Source organism: Notechis scutatus, chromosome 5 (genome assembly GCF_049901735.1).
Source record: "Notechis scutatus isolate UNSWTSFEM ecotype Mainland chromosome 5, rNotScu1.2, whole genome shotgun sequence".
Taxonomy (NCBI): domain Eukaryota; kingdom Metazoa; phylum Chordata; class Lepidosauria; order Squamata; family Elapidae; genus Notechis; species Notechis scutatus.
The window spans coordinates 27,088,766-27,108,045 of NC_142013.1; the positions used below are offsets into that span (position 1 = coordinate 27,088,766).

The window sequence follows — 19,280 nt, forward strand, 5'->3', positions numbered from 1 at the left end:
GGACTGCCATTTGTCAGAAATGGTATAGGGTCTCCCGCTTGGGCTGGACTAGATGACCTACAAGGTCCCTTCCAACTCTGATTATCTGTATTTATATTTTTCTGTATTTAAGTCAGATTTAGAGGGACCAGTCCTAGGTCTTTATTAATATTTCATGTTCTTCTGTATACTTTCTGCTCAGATCTGGTAGCCCTAGTCAAATTATACCTGCTTTAAGTTTTTTAAAAAAGAAAGGCAATGTGATGCACTGCTTAAGTATTCAAATAAGAGAAATCCAGTTTCAAATTTATCTATGTTAACCATAGAAAGGTTCTGGGTGATTTTAACCCTGTGAGTGGTATTTTCAGGCCAACCAAACTCACAGGATTTTTTGAGGGAATGAATTGTAGAAAAGAGTGTTATATGCTATTTTGAGCTTTTTGAATGGGGATACAAATTTAACAAAGTAAAAGTAAGTAAAAGAAAGTACCATAAAAACACATTTCCCTTATCTTTTATAGACATATCCATGCTATTTTCTTAATTAAATACTGGAATTGTTGTGCCATTCACTTCAGGATTTTCCCCAACCTCCTAGGATTCTACAACTCTGGCATTTTCTACCAAAAGTATCCAATCTTTGCTTAGTTTTTGAACACCCCAAATGCATAGGTGCTTCTGCTTCTGCCTACTATGACTTATAAGTTATAAGATTATCTCAACTCATTCCATTCCACTGTGGATTCCCAGTTCATGCCAGAACAAGAATAACTGTAATTATTATAATGAATTCTCTTTTGAAGAATAAAACCAAGCATTTCAGTAGACAAATGAATTTGGTATTCATTCAACTTTATGAATCATTGCTGTATATTTCATAGAAAGTATACCAGGTACAGAAGATTGATCAAGGTTTTCTTGTAAGAACAAAACAAAATAAAATATAAATCAGCTTTCTCCAATCTAGCATTTCTGGAGATGCTGAATTACAATTCCTATCATTCACATTTTTTGTTGACTGCCATTCTATGGTCATAATAATACGAAGATATGTGTATACCAAAACACTGTGAAAATTGCATGTTTTAAACATAGGCTTCAGCTAGAATTGTTTATGGAATGTGTCAACTTTCCTATCTTAGTACTGTCAAGATGTATTGGGCTACAATTCTCATAATCCCTGACTAGCTTCTGAAATTTAGGTATTTCATAGATGTAATTGAATATAGATAGATAATCAGAGTTGGAAGGGACCTTGTAGGTCATCTAGTCCAACCCCCTGCCAAGTGGGAGACCCTACACCATTTCTGACAAATGGCAGTCCAATCTCTTCTTGAAAGTCTCAAGTGATGGTACTCCCACAACTTCTGAGGGCAAGCTGTTCCATTGGTTGATTGTTCTCACTGTCAGAAAGTTTCTTCTTATTTCCAGGTTAAATCTCTCCTTGTTCAGTTTCCATCCATTATTCCTTGTCTGACCTACAGGTGCTTTAGAAAATAGCTTGCCTCCTTCCTCTCTGTGGCAGCCCCTCAAATATTGGAAGACTGCTATCATGTCTCCCCTGGTCCTTCTCTTTACTAGACTATCCAAGCCCAGTTCCTGTAACCATTCTTCGTATGCCTTAGTCTCCAGTCCCCTAATCATCCTGGTTGCTCTCTTCTGTACTTCTTCTAGAGTCTCAATGTCTTTTTTATAATGTGGTGAACAAAACTGTATGCAGTACTCTAGGTGTGGTCTTACTAAGGCTTTATAGAGTGGTATTAGTACCTCCCTTGATCTTGATTGTATCCCTCTGTTAATACAGTTTAGGATTGCATTAGCTTTTTTGGCAGCTGCTGCACACTGCTGGCGCATATTTAGCTGGTTGTCCACTAAGACTCCAAGATCCCTTTCACAGTTACTGCTATTGAGCCTGATTTCACCCAGTCTATATGTGTACTTTTGGTTTTTCTTGTCTAAGTGCAGGACTTTACTTTTCTCCACATTGAATTTCATTTTGTTAGATACAGACCAGTGTTCTAGTCTGTCAAGATCCATCTAGATCTTGAGCCTATCTTCTTGGATGTTAGCTATTCCTGCCAGCTTAGTATCATCTGCAAATTTGGTAAGTTCCCCATCTATTCTCTCATCTAAGTCGTTAATGAAGATATTGAAGAGTACCGGGCCTAAGACGGAACCTTCTGGCACCCCACTGCTTACTTCCCTCCATGTAGACTTAGACTCATTAAGGACTACTCGTTGAATATGGTTTGCCAGCCAGTTCCGAGTCCATCTAGTGGTGGTGCTATCTATTCCACCTTTTTCTAGCTTACTAAAAAGTAGGTTGTGGTCTACTTTGTAGAATGCCTTGCTGAAATCTAAATATATTATGTCCATAGTATTTTGCTGGTCTCCTAATTTAGTCACTTTATGAATATGATGAAAACATGCCCCAGAAGGAGTCCCACTGCTGAACAGTTTCCCCATACAAGTGTTTTTCAAGCTGCATAACATGATAAATACACACATATACACACACACACACACACACACAGAGTACATTCATCACACATGCAAAATAGTTTTATGTGGTTATATAAATAAAAATGCTTTTACTTGGTCTCCTAAGTCAATTAGGTGTGTTTAAGCCAGAGGCCACAGTTAATGGGAATTGTAGGAGTTGTTCAGGGATTGTTTGACTCATGTTCTTTCATTGTAAAGTTTTTAGTCTTTATCATGGTTTGCAGAATAAAAGTTTTAATTCATTGTGAAATGTAGGTAGAGGTAAATTGTGACACTGAAATTCAAATCCTTTTCTTTTCACATAGCATTCATTTCTTTGATGTGTCTTCACTAGACATAATTCAGGGTTTCTGATCACACATTTAAACTGTAAAGCCTTCTCAGAAGGCTCTTGAGGGAAACATCATTCTTTCAAGCATGTGAACATATTTTTTCTCCCCAACCCGATTAAGGAAAATCAATGTTTTCTTTATAGCATTTGAAAAACAGCATCAACAACCAGTGTTTGCTTCTCAGTATACCTTCAATCTCCTAACATTCCTCTTTTAAATAAAGGAGTTTATTGTCTTCAATCTCTTTTTCTCTCATCATACCTTTACCACATATTTGTGCTGAAATGTCTTATATTGTAGTTAATTAATACAAAAGAATATCCACCCAAGCTTTACTCTGCCTCAACCTCTATTTCTCATCCATACACATGAAATATAATATACACTGTATATAGAAAATGTATAGTATGTATACCGTGTTTCTCATATAATAAGGCCAGGTCTTATTTTTTTTTGAGCCCCGAAAAAATGGCTAGGCCATCTTTTTGGGGGTGACTTAATTCCCCCCCTTGCATCTTCGGGCAGGCGGGCAGCGATGGCTTGGATGTTGACCTCGGCATTGGTGGGGCACTTCATATCGGGGTCAATGCAGGCAGCACCATATCCGGGTGTGCAACAAAAGTACTTCCTAACGGCAAGCCCCCCCACCATTCCCCCCCATTTTGCATGTTTTAATATAGGCCTTAATTTGGGGGAGGGGCTTAATTTCATTTCATGCCTATAAAACATGCTGGGACTTCCTATTGGGGGAGGCCATATTGTTGGAGAAACAGGGTAGAAAGTAAGAAGAAAGCAGAGGAATAAAGATTGGGATTTTTTTTTTGTATTTTTGTATCAACTAGATACAGCTTTATAACAAGAAAAAGACATGGAAAGAAAGTAATTTAGAGAATCTTCTTCACTGTCCATAAAATGAATGAAGGAATAAAGAATTTATATTCTCAAAGTTAACAAAACAGACTAAGAGCAGAGTATGCAAAATATACTTCAATGCACGATGGGAACTGCTCTACAGAGATAAGCTTTATCTTTTGGTTCTGAAAACTGTAGCTTATTTAACATTTTAGTTTGTTCCTCACCCAGCATATTTTAGAAAATGTTCTCCCTAACCCCATCAAACATACCAAATAACATTTTGTCATGGGTTTTTTTAAATGCAGAAATGTCTTAGAAATAGCTTCTGACTTTGGTTTGGTTTCTGTTTTTCACATTTCCTCTAACACTTTGGCAGGATTGGAAAAGAGTTGGAAAGGTGAGCTTGTTGTACAAAGATGGGTGAAGGCAGAGAAAATATTGACTGTTGCAAGCTGAGATAAAAATTCAAAGAGAGATGAACTCTGACTTGTAATCGCTGGGAAATTTCAAATTTTCCCATACAAAAAATTATGTTCAAACTACCTTCCCCCATACCCCTGATAGCATTTCTATTTGAAGGCTTGCAAATAGAGCAAACAAAGATCTGCTTGTAGTGTGCATTTATCTAGTGGTTTGTGTGTGTGTGAGTGAGTTTTCTTTTCCTGTGGCACTCCCCTACAAGACAGAAGCACTTTTCTTACCAACATTTGTAATCTCAGTTCATTGTTAGATGAAAAATTGTTCCAGATGTGGATTGATTTTGGCACACCATTATGGAAAATTCCGTATAGTGAAATTTTAACTGTATAGTGAATGAAATCAAATGAAAAACAAAGCATAATTCAAAGTATTACTCCACTCACCTTTTAAATAATACTTAAAATATTCAGGTATTAAGAATCCTTCCTAAATTTGTGCAACTCGTATAGTTGGCTCAGACACTAGGGAATAATTAATGGAGTTAAAACTGAATGCAGAACAGTAGGAGTTTTCCAGGAGTAACCAATGAAGTTAAAATCTTGTCACAAGGGTAACTAGAGACTGTAAATGATCAGGAAGAAAAGGAACCTTCAGAGAGAGAAAAAATAGGTAGAGATCAAAGTAAGCTGCTGTTAGGAGAGAGAAGACATTAGGTATTTTCAGAAATATCATCAGTGAACCTTCTCTGTTGTTGCTCTCACTCCTTTTCTTCAGTAGTTTTGCTTAGAGATCAGATTGTTTACCTACGTTTTTGGGTCTAGAAATCCATCAAGTCCTGGCTGTTTCAGCTAGCCTTTGGAGCCTGCAGGATGGGGTGAATTCATCATAAGGGAGAATGCTCCTTTGCTGAAGTCCTTTTCTTGATGCTAAGGTTCCTTTATTTCCCTTTTGTTGGAGTATTATTGTATTGCATTTCACATGTCTAACTGGGAAGTCCCTTTGTATTTGTGGAACAAGAAGGAAACGAATGTGAATAAAGCATAAAGGAGAAAGCACAAGCTTTTCTCACTGTGGGATTTTGCTCAGCAGGGTGTTTCTTTCTGCAGCAAAAAAAAAAAGGAAAAAGACAGCCTGATATAATCATGGGTAAGGAAAATGTATGTTGAATCCGCTGGAGGATCATGGTTAGAAAAACCTGAGACTGGATCTAATGGGCCCAGATGAAGAATGTGCAGCCCATAATGCAGGATCGAGCAAGGAGAAAAGAATCTGAGAATGAGAAAACTGCTACAAGAAACTTCTCCAAAATCAGCTTCTGATTTGGGAAGAGTTGGTTTGGTAATGTTTCCTGGGGTTTAAAAATCTGTGATTTGCAGTGTGTACATGGCCTGGCATCCGAATCAACAGTATGTTGGCTGATCCTACATCAGCTGAAGCTTCCAGACCAAGTGCAGGATTAGGCCAAAAGAGACTTATAGTAATTTGATTAATGTTCTGAGGGGGAGGGGGATGTAAGAAGAGAAATCACCAGTGAAGAGATTCTGCCCTTTTTTATTTGAGTGTGCCATACAAAGCAAAATAAACAAGCCCATTATTACCTTTAAAACAAGCACCTTGGATTATGCTTGGATACAGATTTTTATTGTGGTTGCTTTGATGGAACATGCAGAGAGGTTTTGTGCAAATTTTTGAAAAAAAAAAAAACATGTCCTGGTAGGCCAGATTACTTATGTTTGTGGAAAGAGCTGAAGATCCATCTCTGTGTTAACCCTCAATGGATATATTAGGTAGTAGTTAAAGCCAGAGGGAGGGAAGATAATAGACTGGTATGAGTACTAATGTGCATAAAATACACATAGGTCTGATAATCTTGTTCTTGTTCTAGAAACAGTGATTCGTCTTTATCCTTGTATTGTTCCTTCCACATTATTTCTGGATTTATCTATTCAAATTTCACCTTTTGCTTATACATTATGTCAGCAAAGAAATTGTAGGTGGGTAGAGAGAGACAGGACAACCTTTATCACTGTGTTTCTTTTTGTTGCTCTTTTTCCACCAAAACAAAATATATATTTAAATGTTCTTTTGATATTGTTTATCCTTGTTACCTAGAAACAAAAACCAACAAAAGATTGTTCAAACATGTATAAATCTGGTTTTATATATAAAAATTCTTTCTTTCTTCTATACTAATTTCCTCCATTTTTTTCTTTTGTTTTCTTAAGAGGCATTTTAGAAAGGTAAGTATTTTTATGTCACATCACACACAAAACTGTCAAAAAATCTATTAATGGGATTTGCCCTAGGAGTGAGGAAATTATCCCTTATCCTGTATTATTTCTGTAGCTCATTCTGTTCTAGGTAGAGATATCTGAGATGTTTCTGTACAAATTTGTATCACCCTGCTAACGTTATGAACAGAACGAAATTATTCTTCAGCTTTTATAACTCTTAAATGTTCCTGTGCAGATTTCATTTTTTTTAGGCGTGAGCTTAAGTGGATTCCAGAAGATGGTAGAGGACAGGAAGGCCTGGAGGAATGTTGTCCATGGGGTCGTGATGGGTCGGACATGACTTTGCAACTAACAACAGCAATATCTAAAATATTTTAGAGAAAATTTAAATGTAACACATGTTTATTTTAAATAGAGCAATCAAATATATTGTGGCTGTTGTTCTTCAACTTTTTTAAAAAAATGTTAGAAATATAAATGATTAAATGAGTACCATATAATATTTCTTCAGCTTTTATAACTCTTAAATGGATTAAATATTATAATTTTAAAATTTTGACATTTTTTTCTAATCTGTATATAATATTTTACTGAGAAGACAATGTTTTATTGCACGTTGATTAAAAAAATAATCTGAGCATGCAATTATGTTAAGTTTGCTTATTTGACTTATTTGCATCAAAGGTGCTAATGTAATTCCACAGCTTAGGCAAAATGAAGGAAGCTTTAGAATCACTGTAGCAAATTCTGTCATACTAGTATAAGTTTCATCACAGCATAATTACAAATATGAGTCCTTATTAGATTTAATTTACAGATTGATGTTAAGTCTTTACATATAATGAAATCCAATTCTGTTTCTTCAGATGCTCACCTGACACACATATTTTTTTGGATTTTCACTGTCAACAGTATTTCATAAACTATAGGTGAACTGGTTACTCTTCTAAGGAGCTAGTAATCTAAGATTAATACAAGAAAATATCACAAGAATAAAATAATAAGGGGAAAAAAAGTAAAGCAGGAAAGATCCATGGGCTTTGTCTCTTGCTAGGAACATCTTCTGGTCTCAGTAAAATAAAATCTCCCAGTGTCCTGAGGAAATTTATTTGGCACTGTGATCCCAATGACTGATCATAGCTATTTTCTCTCACTCTTTTGTGTTATTCCTATTTATCTTTCTCCATCTGGCCAGCCTTCCTCCAATCCTACGCACATGCAAACACATGCACACACCAAACCTTTATTCCATGAGAAGAGAAATGTCATAGTGACATCAGGGATGTGTGGGAATACACATTTTGAAGTCCACAACATATTGGGCTGTCATGCAACCCACAGATAGCTTTAAAGAGAGCTAGTCCACCATCTGTAGGCAGTTCAACTCTCCACTCCTTATCTCTGTAGCCATCTGTTAACTACTCAGTTTACCTACTCTGCAAAATAAAGAGATGGATTCCCAGAAATTCCATGAAGCAGAACCTCCACTGGGACCGGGGATTAATGCACACACTACTCTTATCCAAAACAAAACAAAACAAAACCAGCAATCCTTTTGAGTAGAGCACTTCTCAATTTTTATTTGTTCATTTTTTAAAAAAATATAGCATAGGTACAAAGTATAGTGCAGTAGAACAAACTCCATTTTATCTTTTCCAAGGCTTAGGATTAAAAAGTACTTTATAAAAAAAAACCTCATTTCTTAAATTAAAAGATATGCACTACTGGATTCAAGCCCTAAATCACAATACAATATTATTTCTGCTAAGCATGACTAAAGTTATTGAAATAAACGGATTTATTAATTTTCAGTAGTGTCATTCAGAATTTGCTGCATTTACACTCACTTAGCTTTGAATCTGCAATTACAGCTATATCTTTTAAGTTGATGTTCTAATTCTCATTTTCTTCTAACTATGATTTTGTCGTGTTGGCATGATGAGGTAAAGAACCCAAATGCAGATTTGTCAATGTGCCAGCATTAGTAGTTTGGAAATCAGTTGAAACTGGTCACCATGCTGAGTACTGAAACATGGAGAAATATTAGATTTTTTAAAATGATGTTTGATTTTATGTAACTGTTATGAGCTGCCCAGAGTTGTGGTTCTAAGATAGATAGCCATACAAATGTTTTTTTTTTTTAAAAAACAACAACAACAATATATTAATCATTTTTCTTAATTCCTTAACTTATAAACAGGAAGAACGGGTTTGTCTTCAGACAAGGATCTACATTGCTGGGATGAGAACTATAGTTCCTAGTGGCAAACTAGTACTATGTAATTATAGTGCTCATATTCTCAGTTCATGCAAGCCATGAACCAGCTAATCATCTACAAACCTGTACAGTAAACCCACTAGTATCAATGTTGTCCAGACAGATATGAAAAGAAACAAGTATTATGTATTAATCTGGCATATACTGTATTTTAAACTGGATTCATAAATTAGAATGAAGATTGGAAAGCTAACAAAATCATGAAAATCTGCCAAGCTAGTGTATAATTGCTAAGATATATTAAAAAATTAAATACTTCATCTTTGAACACTTGTTGGACAACTGAAGGCAAATTTAAATTATCTTGAAATGTTTTATTTAAATCTTTTTATTCTTTAAACTGAAAAACTGTTTTCACTCACAGTGATAAGAAGCTCCCTCTGCACATCCAGACAGCTATATTTTCTTTTCTGAAATGCCTGGGGAGCAATATGCCAATTTTCATTAGAGTGGATATTTGAGGAAAGGGTCTGTCCCACCTCTAACTTGTGCACATTGAGAGCATCTGGTAATGCATTTGTTTTTCTCTTCTGACTTAATCCAAGATACATCTCTCTTTTTTAAAAAACATTTTTGGAGTTCTTTGATAAAGTAGGAATTTCTCCCCCCCCCCCCCCATCCTTAGGAAAAGTTGACAATGTAAAAGTTTGGCAGTTTCACTACCTTTATAATCTGAGGTAATTTGCCCATCCACAAATATCCAAATGTCTTTCTGATTTCAGCTTTATTAAAGATACATTCTTGTAGAAAAACTGATACGCATAGTTCCTGGCACAATGAAGTAGGATGAGCAGCCTTTTTGTTTATTTATTTACTTATTGAAGGTCAACTAACAGTTGTAAGTCTGTACAGCACACATAGGATTAAACTCTAACTCTAACCTCAAACAGCTACTTCTACAACAAAAGTGAATAATAGAATGGTGCCCAAGGACAAATCCAGCACCATAACAAAACAGACTCACACTTTCAAGCAAAGAAGATAACAAGGCTTGCCAATGGCTAAGAGCAGGGAAGTTGAAGAAAGAGACAGAGTAATTCTGTCCGCACAAGACCAAGCCATAAGAACAAATGTATATGAAGAGTTTCCATCTCCGCAAAGAAGCTGAAGAAACAGTTGACCACCTAGTTAGCAATTGCAAGAAAATCACAAAGAACAGCAAGACAAAATAGCACCAATGGTGCACTGGAAGATTTCTAAGAAATCTACTTATCTGCAAGTAAGAACTTATGGGACCACAAAACAGACAAAGTAATAGAAAAAGAAGTTAAAATGGTCTGGAACCTTGGAATTCAAAGAGACAAATGCTTGCCACATAATACCACATATTTAACAATTTTCAATAAAAAATACAAAAAAGACTGGATAGTGAGCTAGTACCTGGAGCAAGCAGAAAAGAAAGAATTGGAAAAATAAAACACAAAACACAAAGACCTGTAAATAGGCATATAACAACTGTGACACAATAAAACAAAAATGGCACCATTAGTAATAGCTGCTCTGGGTGCAATCCTAAAACATCTGAAGCATTACTTGAATATCATCAGCACTGACAAAATCACCATCAGTCAATTGTAAAAGGCAGCTTTACTTGGAAAGATATCTTTAATATTATTAAACAACAGTATCTGTGTGTCTCAGGTCCTTGGGTAGGACTCAATAGGTGAACAAAACTACCAAATCCAGTCTAAACATCTGGCTCATCATGCGACCAACCTTAGTATTTTCTTAAATGTATACGTTACCCTACTTTCAGCAATTTATAAATGTTAAAAGCATTTAAAAACAAAGAAAAACACCAAAAGAACCAAGTTTGCAAAGAAAACAAATCCACTTGGGAACAAAGAAAAGGAAGAAATGGGTCTAATTTATCTTCACTGAAAACCTAGCTTTTTAAAATACTCATTGGGGGGGGGGCACATTTAAAACTCAGGAGAAATTTCATTCCTCAGGTAGGCACTATTAAAGAGAAGGCACTTCTGAGATCCTGATACACCTACAGTAGGTGGTATTATTTGATTAGAATGTGTCAATCCTGCCAGATCAAACTATCAGAATGGATTCATGAAACATTTCCACTAATTACATAAGCATCAGCAAATGAATTCTGGAATGGTGACATAAAGCATACTGAAAATGAGATGGAAGCAGTGTCTAAAATTTTCTTAAATTATAGTATCAAAGTGGCTACTTTAAGGCAACCACTAGTCGAGATAATTACTAGACTGCAGCAAAAAGGTTAAACCTTATGCTAACTTGTTGCCATCCAGTGCTGACGAAGATTTTTGTAGCCCAGATAAGGGTTGAAATTCTATGCTCCTTCTTCTAATTGTCGTTTGCTTCATGGAAAACAAAAATTAAAATCCAAGATTAGTGCATTGTAGGAAAATATTCTTTCCTGCCTCCTTCACTGTTATATTTTCTAAGAAATTCGAGAAAAGTAATGTTTAAATTTAAAAAATGAATTACCTCTGTGACATAAGGTTTTTAATCTGTACTCATGGTCTGATTCAGGTATTATATATGCCAAATTTTCCTTTATTTATTTATCAAAGGTATATATAACTATATTGGACCTGAAGGCACATTCCTGTTGAATGGATAATAAGAATTCTTGCCATTTTATCATGGGGACTATTGGAGACATATCTGGATTACAAAAAAAGAGAGAAGACAATAGCAGTTGGCAGTAAAAGTGCTCAGTCTTTGTTCTCTCTTGTGATTACCTTGTAAAATTAAGATTTAACAAAACATATCTTCTCAGTCTGCACTGGAAGTGATTATGGATGACTTGACACTTCCTAGGCAAGCAATAATCTTCAGAGTAGAAGCTGATGGGCTTTCCCCCCCTATGTTTTTCAATGGGATACAATAGTTACTGCCCATACAAATAAAAAGTAATTCAAATTTCCGTAGAGAGTAGAAATAATTTTACTTATTTTTAGTCAGAACTTTTAACAAAAACAATAATAAAAACAGTACAAAAATAAAATAAGAAAATTATGCATAATAGAGAAATTAGCCAGTTTGGATACCGTATTCTAATCCATAAATTCCAATTTGCATTTTAGTATCTCACATCCCTCCCCCCGTCCTTCTCCATCTCTCTCTCTGTGTGTCTTTCTCCATCTCTCTCTCCATGTAATCATGGAATGTATGTACTTAAGAGAGTCTGTTGCATGCATGCTCTCTATTATGTCTGTATCAGAGGTGGTATTCAGCAGGTTCTGACTGGTACTGAACTGGTAGTGGAAATTTTGAGTAGTTTGGAGAACCAGCAAATACCACCTCTGACTGGAGATTTTACAGTATCCTTCTCCTGCCACACCCACCAAGCCACGCCCACAGAACCAGTAGTAGAACAATTTGAATCCCACCACTGATCTGCAGGCATAGCTAACTGTGTAAAACATCTTCAGAACATGGCAATACAGGCTTGGCTCCAAGTGATTTTAATCTTTGAACTTCACATGATATCTCCAGGGCTTCTGGAAGAGTTTGCTATCTGTGTTCCAAATCTCTTGCCTCTTTATATCAGGCATACACCAGTGTGAACTAACTTCCAAATATTATCTGGTTTCTCAAATGTTAAAAATGTTGCAACCTTTTTTTTGACTAGGTTCCTGTGTATTTCTGTCAAGGTCATCCTCCTTACTCTCTTCCATTTATTTTTATTCAGTGTGGGATTGGTGAATGTGACCATAGCCCAAAGGTTGTGAAAATGCCTTGCCCATTATGGTCCTTGACCCACTAAAATGTTAAATGTGGACCTTGATACCTCACAAGTTATCTATTCCTGATATAACGAAGTATCTTTCCATATTAAACTAAAAAGATAAATTAAATTAAAAATACCTTTGCTTCTTATTTGCTATCTTTGCTTCTTGGCAGGAGCAAGGATGAAAACACCTGTTGGAAATTACATAAATTAGGCATGCTAAATTAACACACTTCAGTTTGCATAATCACCACATCAATTTGCATGTTATATAAAATACATTGCTCGGTTTTGAAATGTGAAAAGGGTATATGCATCATCCTTCTGATTTAACATTGTATGTGTTAATGTAACAGCCTGGGCTTAGTTGTTACTGTATTTTTTAAATACTTTTTTATTTAAGAGTAAAAGCAGTAAAGAAAGAAGAAGAAGATATAAAAAGGGGAAAGAAACTTCAGCTTCAACCATAACAACACAAGAGCACACAATAGATACAAACTCAATGTTAACCGCACCAAACTTGATTGCAGGAAATATGACTTCAGCAATAGAGTGGTCAATGTCTGGAATACTCTACTCGACTCTGTAGTTTCTTCCCCAAACCCCAAAAACTTTAACCTTAGACTGTCTACTATTGACCTCACCCCTTTCCTAAGAGGTCTGTAGGGGGCGTGCATAAGCGCACCAACGTGCCTACCGTCCCTGTCCTATTGTTTCTCTTATTCTTCTTTTATTTTTCTTATATGTACCCATTTCATGTATTCACAACTATGTATACACTTATACTTATTATCTTGTAAACAATTGGCAAATCAAATAAATAAATAAATAAAATAAATAAATAGAGAAAGCTTCTTTTGCAGCAAATATAAGTACAATGACAACATTTGTTTATTCTATGATTACAAAAAAGCTATTTTTTGAGCAGGGTTTTTTTCCCTAATCATCAAACTGCAGATCATAAGTGTATTTTTCCTGCTTTATGCCAAGAGTCTATAATGGATTTCCAGTCAGAGCCATAAATATAGATCTTGGGTTTTTTTCTCTGCTCAAAGAAGTGAACAGAGCCATCTCCACACATTCCATCACCTTTACCAACCATTGTGGAAAGTGTCAAACCTTTCCACTTTTGAGCATACAATAGTCTCAACTATTATGTATTATTTTTCTCATATTGTCTTTCTTTGTTGCTTGGTGAAATAAGTTTCCAAGGCAATATTTTTTGAGGCAGAATTGGAAAACTTACTTTAAAAAAAGGAAACAAAAAAATCTACCAGAGATGACAGGTTGTTTTTTTAATGGGTGGGTTTTTATTTTATTTTATTTTTGCTTTTGTTTTTCAAGGTATACAATATGAGAGGATCAGAAAAGAATCGAAAACACAATATATAAACAGTATGTTAAACTCAGAGCAGTATAATGGTTAGTGTGTAAACTTGGAATAAAAATATGTTATAAATAAATATTTTGGAAGCTTTTCTGAAACCAAAATATTTTAAGCAACTTCAGATTCATTTAAAAAAAAAGAAAACTCTATAATCAAAGACTGTATTTGAACTGCTCTTAAAAATGTGTTAACCAGATGATTTTCCTGCCTGATAGGCAATTAAAAATCATTAGGAATATTGGAACATCCTTTCTCTATTGGTTAGCTATCCCACTATTCATCATAAATAGCAATTATGTAAGCAGGTACCCAATGCAATGACAGAGTGGATATTTCTTATGCAGAAAGACTCTGATTGAAACTCAGGAATCTCCAAAGCTAAGAATTACTCTTCTGTGTAACCCTAAAGAGCTGTTCCAAGTCAGTGTAAGGGGTTACAAGCAAAGTAGAACAATAGTAGAACACACATTCTACCTCTTCTCGACTTCACCCACCTGCCTACTAGATTGAACAGAATGTGCATGTGACAACTCCCACCATATAGTGAATTGTAGTCAGCAGGACCCAGGCAATGGGCCTTTTCTGCTGTGGTCCCTTGTGCTGTGGAATCTTCTCTCTCTCCGTCCAAGATGAGGATGGCCTCTTCACTTCTAGGCTTTCAATAGTCCCTTAATTATTGGTAATGATAATTGTACCTTACCCAGAGTCACTAACTTGCAAGATAGGTGTCTGTATAAATTAGATAGATAGATAAATAGTTAAACTTATTAAGTAATTTTATATTTTGTTTGGTTCTTGGGAGTTTTATATGTCTACATTGGAAGCAGTAGTTTTTCTGAAAGCTTTGTTCATCTTAGAGGTATATTGCCATGGAAAAGTTTGTTATTGATAATGCGTGAACATGAGTGGGGTGATTAATGCAAGCTCCAGACTGTTGTTATATCTATGTGATATCACATAGATATTAAGGGGTGGAGCTTGTGCCTCAGTAGTATGATGCTCATTTTGTCAGTTTTAAAATAGATCCATTCTCTGCAATTAATCTTTAGTTGCAGGCCATGGCAGATTTTAAAATTCCTTATCACATAAAGTCAGGATATTTCATAAAATATTAATCTTATGCTGAAATTGCTCCTCTAATTTCCTTTGCAAAAACAAGCTTCTGTTCATCTACACATTCTCAAGGTGTTTTAATTTTTTTTAAAGATTCTCTCTTAATTACTTTTCTCTTACCGTCTTGTTACAAGATGGCAAAAGACAATATTGCTGCTGTATTATTTTTCATAACTGTCCATCACATTGAAATATGGAAATTATTCTTGTCTCCTCCTCCTCCTCCTCCTCCTCCTTTTTACATTTTTGTAATGAAACATTGTTATATTAGCATTTTATTTGCTTTTGACAGAAGGCGTGCACAATGGTCTTAGGGGGTGGGTTAAAAAAAAGGCAAGATGGTGGTTGTAAATTAATATCAAACTCATGTACAAAAGACTGAGGCTTTGATTTCACTGCCACAACTGCCATCCTGAATTTTATTATCTCTCCCACTTGTACCACAGGCCATTTACAAGGTTGACATTTTCTCTGAATGAAGAACAATTCAAAGATCCCTGTCCTAATCAGTGACTCTTAGTTCAGAACCTTTTAATATATATTTGAAATTTGGGGGTGGCAGTGGTATGTTTTTGGAGATAATCTGTTTTGTTTTGCTTTGCATTGGCTTACAATTAACTGTGGTTGCTGTTTTAAAGTCTGCTCTCCCACCCATGTTTTTGGAACACTTCACAATCCTGTTTTGATTGCATTACCATGAGCAATTTAATAACATCATTAAACTTGGCTATCTCAATGCTCAGCATTAACTCTATATAGACTGCTTTGAAGTTGTTAAAATATTTAAGTCCATTAAGTCTTCTTCTGTGAATACTGTTCAATCAGACAATTTATTTATTTTGAATTTTTATTAGATTTATAACTTCATCTATTGTTACCTTTATTCTCTTTGTTCATCTGATTCCTCTCCTGAAAAAGACAATGCTAGTGTAGGCATGTATCCTGTATACTCAGCAGTGAAGAAAGAAGCAATAACTTGCAGTTCTCTGCAAATTTAGAATAGAATAGAATAGAATAGAATAGAATAGAATAGAATAGAATAGAATAGAATAGAATAGAATACTTTATTGGCCAAGTGTGATTGGACACACAAGGAATTTGTCTTAGTGTAAATACTCTCAGTATACATAAAAGAAAAGATACATTTGGCAAAAGTCAAGAATCATAAGGTATGATACTTAATGATAGTCATGGGGTAGAATAAGCAATCAAATCATACTAGGAAACAGTCAATATAAATCGCAAGGATACAAGCAACAAAGTTACAGTCATACAGTCACAAGTGGGAGGGGATGGGTAATAGTGCAGACTTTGTAATAGTTGAACAGTGTTGAGGGAATTATTTGTTCAGCATCGATGGCTTTCAGGAAAAAAAACTGTCCTTGTGTCTAATTGTTCTGGTGTGCAGTGCTCTGTTGAAACAGTTGAAACAGTTTATGTCCAGGATGTGAGGGGTCTGTAAATATTTTCACCGCCCTCTTTTTGACTCGTGCAGTGTACAGATCCTCAACTGAAGGCAGGTTGGTAGTAATTGTTTTTTCTTCGTAATTTCCCGGTAATTTTCAGTAATTTCCAGAGGCTCAATAGCCTTCCTAAACTAGTTTCCTGATTTAAACATTTTATTTCTACTTTCTTCTCTGTTTTAATGTTTTTACCGTATGCTTCTCCAAGTCTTTATGATTGCCTGCCCCAATTTCTTGCCTCTAAATGATTGCTTGCCTTCAATAGTTTTGCTGATCCTGCTTGTTAATCTCTCTGATGTCCTCTCCAACTTTGGACCATCTTTTCTAATGTGGAGTATATATTCTACCAGAGCAATTTTAAATAATCTCTAAGCTTTAGAAAAGATTTAACCTTTTTGACTCCTACTTTCAACTTTCTTTTTCCAATCCTCTCATATATTTTTTTGGAAGTTTGCTCTTTTGAAGTCAAGTGTAATTATGTTTGACTTTGAATTGTGTAGGCTAGCAAAGAAATGTTTGCACAGTAGAAGTTAGGACATTCATAAAAAACTCTCAGCCATCTCATAAATCAGGTAAGGCAAGAAACCTATTCTCCACCCTATGAAAATTTCAATGAGATGTTGTCCTTGGAAAAAAATAAGTCGAACCAATTTGTTTTTCTCCATATTGACCAAAACAATTGGGAGAAGGGGGAAAATAAAACATTCACAAAAACATGCAGTATGACTTTCAAAGTTGCAGAATGAATCATCCATGCAGGACTTGGGGGGGTCTTCATTTTTTAAAAGTTTTCAGATGTAAAAACAGGCATATTCAATAACATCAACGAACATGAAAGACAATCCAAATAGGAGAACTGTATATGAGATTTTCCTTTAAATACTTTCCAGAACATATGCACAAACATAGAAGAAAGCATTTTATCTGTAGTTTAATTATTGGGTAAGATTAATAATTAATCAAATATAGAAAATTGCCTAAAGAAAGTGTTGGAAACCAAAGGTTTCTTGGGAAGAAAAAGCTTGTGAGCTAAAATAAAAATTTTCTACCTTGTTCTAAGTTTGACCTTGATATTTACTGACGCCATATTAGTGGATCTCCAAACAAGCAGCACTATAGCACCGGAGTGTTAAAATAATAAATTCATTGTTAAATTTTTAGAAAGGCAAGCCTTTGGAAAGTGATAGAAAAGTTGTTTAAAAAGCTGCTGTACATATAATTCAAGTTATTGGGAGAATAGTTTTATCTATATAAACCTATCCCAGGGATATACATTGAGAAAGAAATTCATCCAAGATTATTTAACAATTTGAGGGAGAAGATGGTGTTATTTCAAATTATCTGATGATCACAAATATATGTTAAACATAAGGGATGAATAATAAAGTGACATATATTAGAAAAAGTTTAAAATTGACTTATTTCACTCTGTGAAATGGGCAATATAGTCATTCTGTCTTGCATTTGATTAAGATAGCCTCCTAATAATTTACTATATATTGTAAATGGCCTATTTGATTGTGTGAATAGTATGATATACTGAATTTACTGCAAACTTTGAATATTACTTAAGGATGCTTTAATATGATAAGAGTATATATTCAGAAAAAAGAGAACAATGCATGTCATAGATCTAAGATTTTAAAACAGTAATTTCAAAGGATTTGGCAATGTATTTCCAAAAATTCCAAGTATGTCTATATACAGTTAAACCAATGGCTTAACTAAAACCAAGAAAAAGACAGCTAATTTGAATACAGAATATTTGCTTTTATGTATTCAAGTTATAGAAAGTTAAGTCAGAAATACTGTATGGTATGCATATAACTGAATATACTAGCAGTATCAGCAAAAATCTGATTCTCATTTGAGATTTACAGGTGAAACAACATTATTTCAATTATAATTTGAACTTTAAAGGCATAAGATTTTATTTTAAATTATTTTAAGATTGGATAAATTGATTAAAGATTCAGCTATATGCTTGCAAAATGCTGGCAGCAGGTTTGTATTTTGGCAAACTGGAATACAAATGACAGGAATAATAGACCTTTTAGAGGTCATTATCCCTTCAAAATTTAAGCCATATACTTTCAAGGGTTGCAGTATTTAATATATTTTACAACCTTATGTCTGCTTCCTTTAAGAAAGAGACAGTTATTATTTCATTTCATTAAATTCATTAATTTAATGGGTTCTCATCAACTTACAAAATATAATATTAAATTAGAAAAAACACTTACTTAAATCATATGTTGCAATGGCTTGTCAGACTTATTGATATGATGATTAGCAAATTTAGCCCCTTAAGGAAAGGATGAATTTTATGCTCCTTGTGCAACATTTTAAAAAATGCAAAAAATCTCACTACTGTGATACCATTTTTTCATATTATTTCACCCACATACACACACAGAAAGAGGTGGTGGAGGGGACCTACTTTTAATATAACAGCATGCACAATTTCTCAGACTCACACATAGAATAAGTCCCTCTTTGCTCTCCCTTCCATTAGAAAAAAACTACTTAAAAATAATAGAAGGAGACTGAAGAATAATATTCCAAATATACTAAGAAGCATGGTTTCTGAATTTAAAATTCTTCATTGGATGGCTGCTCATGTCAATATCAGAAAATGCATCACACAAAGAACTCAGTCATCCTCAACTTTGTTCCTACATGGAAAGAAGCTTCAGTAATGTTTGAGATTCTGCCGGGCCAGATAATCCATCAAAACTGAATTCCTTTGAATCTCTCCTAAAATATTCAAAAGCACCTGATTTGATTCAAAGCTTCAAATCAATTTGAAGGTTTGATTGAAACGGTGATTCAATTCTATATCTTTCACAGAGAATCACCCATTCAAAACATCTACAGAGTCTGAGAATATAAGGCTATATATATAAAGATCTTTAGTAATCCACATAAATGTTGTTGTGGTTATTGTTTGGAATCCCGCTGGTGAATCTCAATATTCTAGAGTGCTCTTCCTCCAAATG

At 34.7% G+C, this 19,280-nt stretch overlaps 1 long non-coding RNA gene across 1 annotated transcript; it reads right to left on the minus strand.

The window, feature by feature from the left end:
• Positions 1 to 6,651: 6,651 nt before the first annotated feature.
• Positions 6,652 to 18,607, minus strand: LOC148130416 (uncharacterized). Its single transcript, XR_015749967.1, has 4 exons — positions 18,525 to 18,607; positions 15,697 to 15,727; positions 12,456 to 12,509; positions 6,652 to 6,686 (listed from the first exon to the last, which is right to left on the minus strand). It is a non-coding gene; the product is annotated as an uncharacterized LOC148130416 (long non-coding RNA).
• Positions 18,608 to 19,280: the final 673 nt, after the last annotated feature.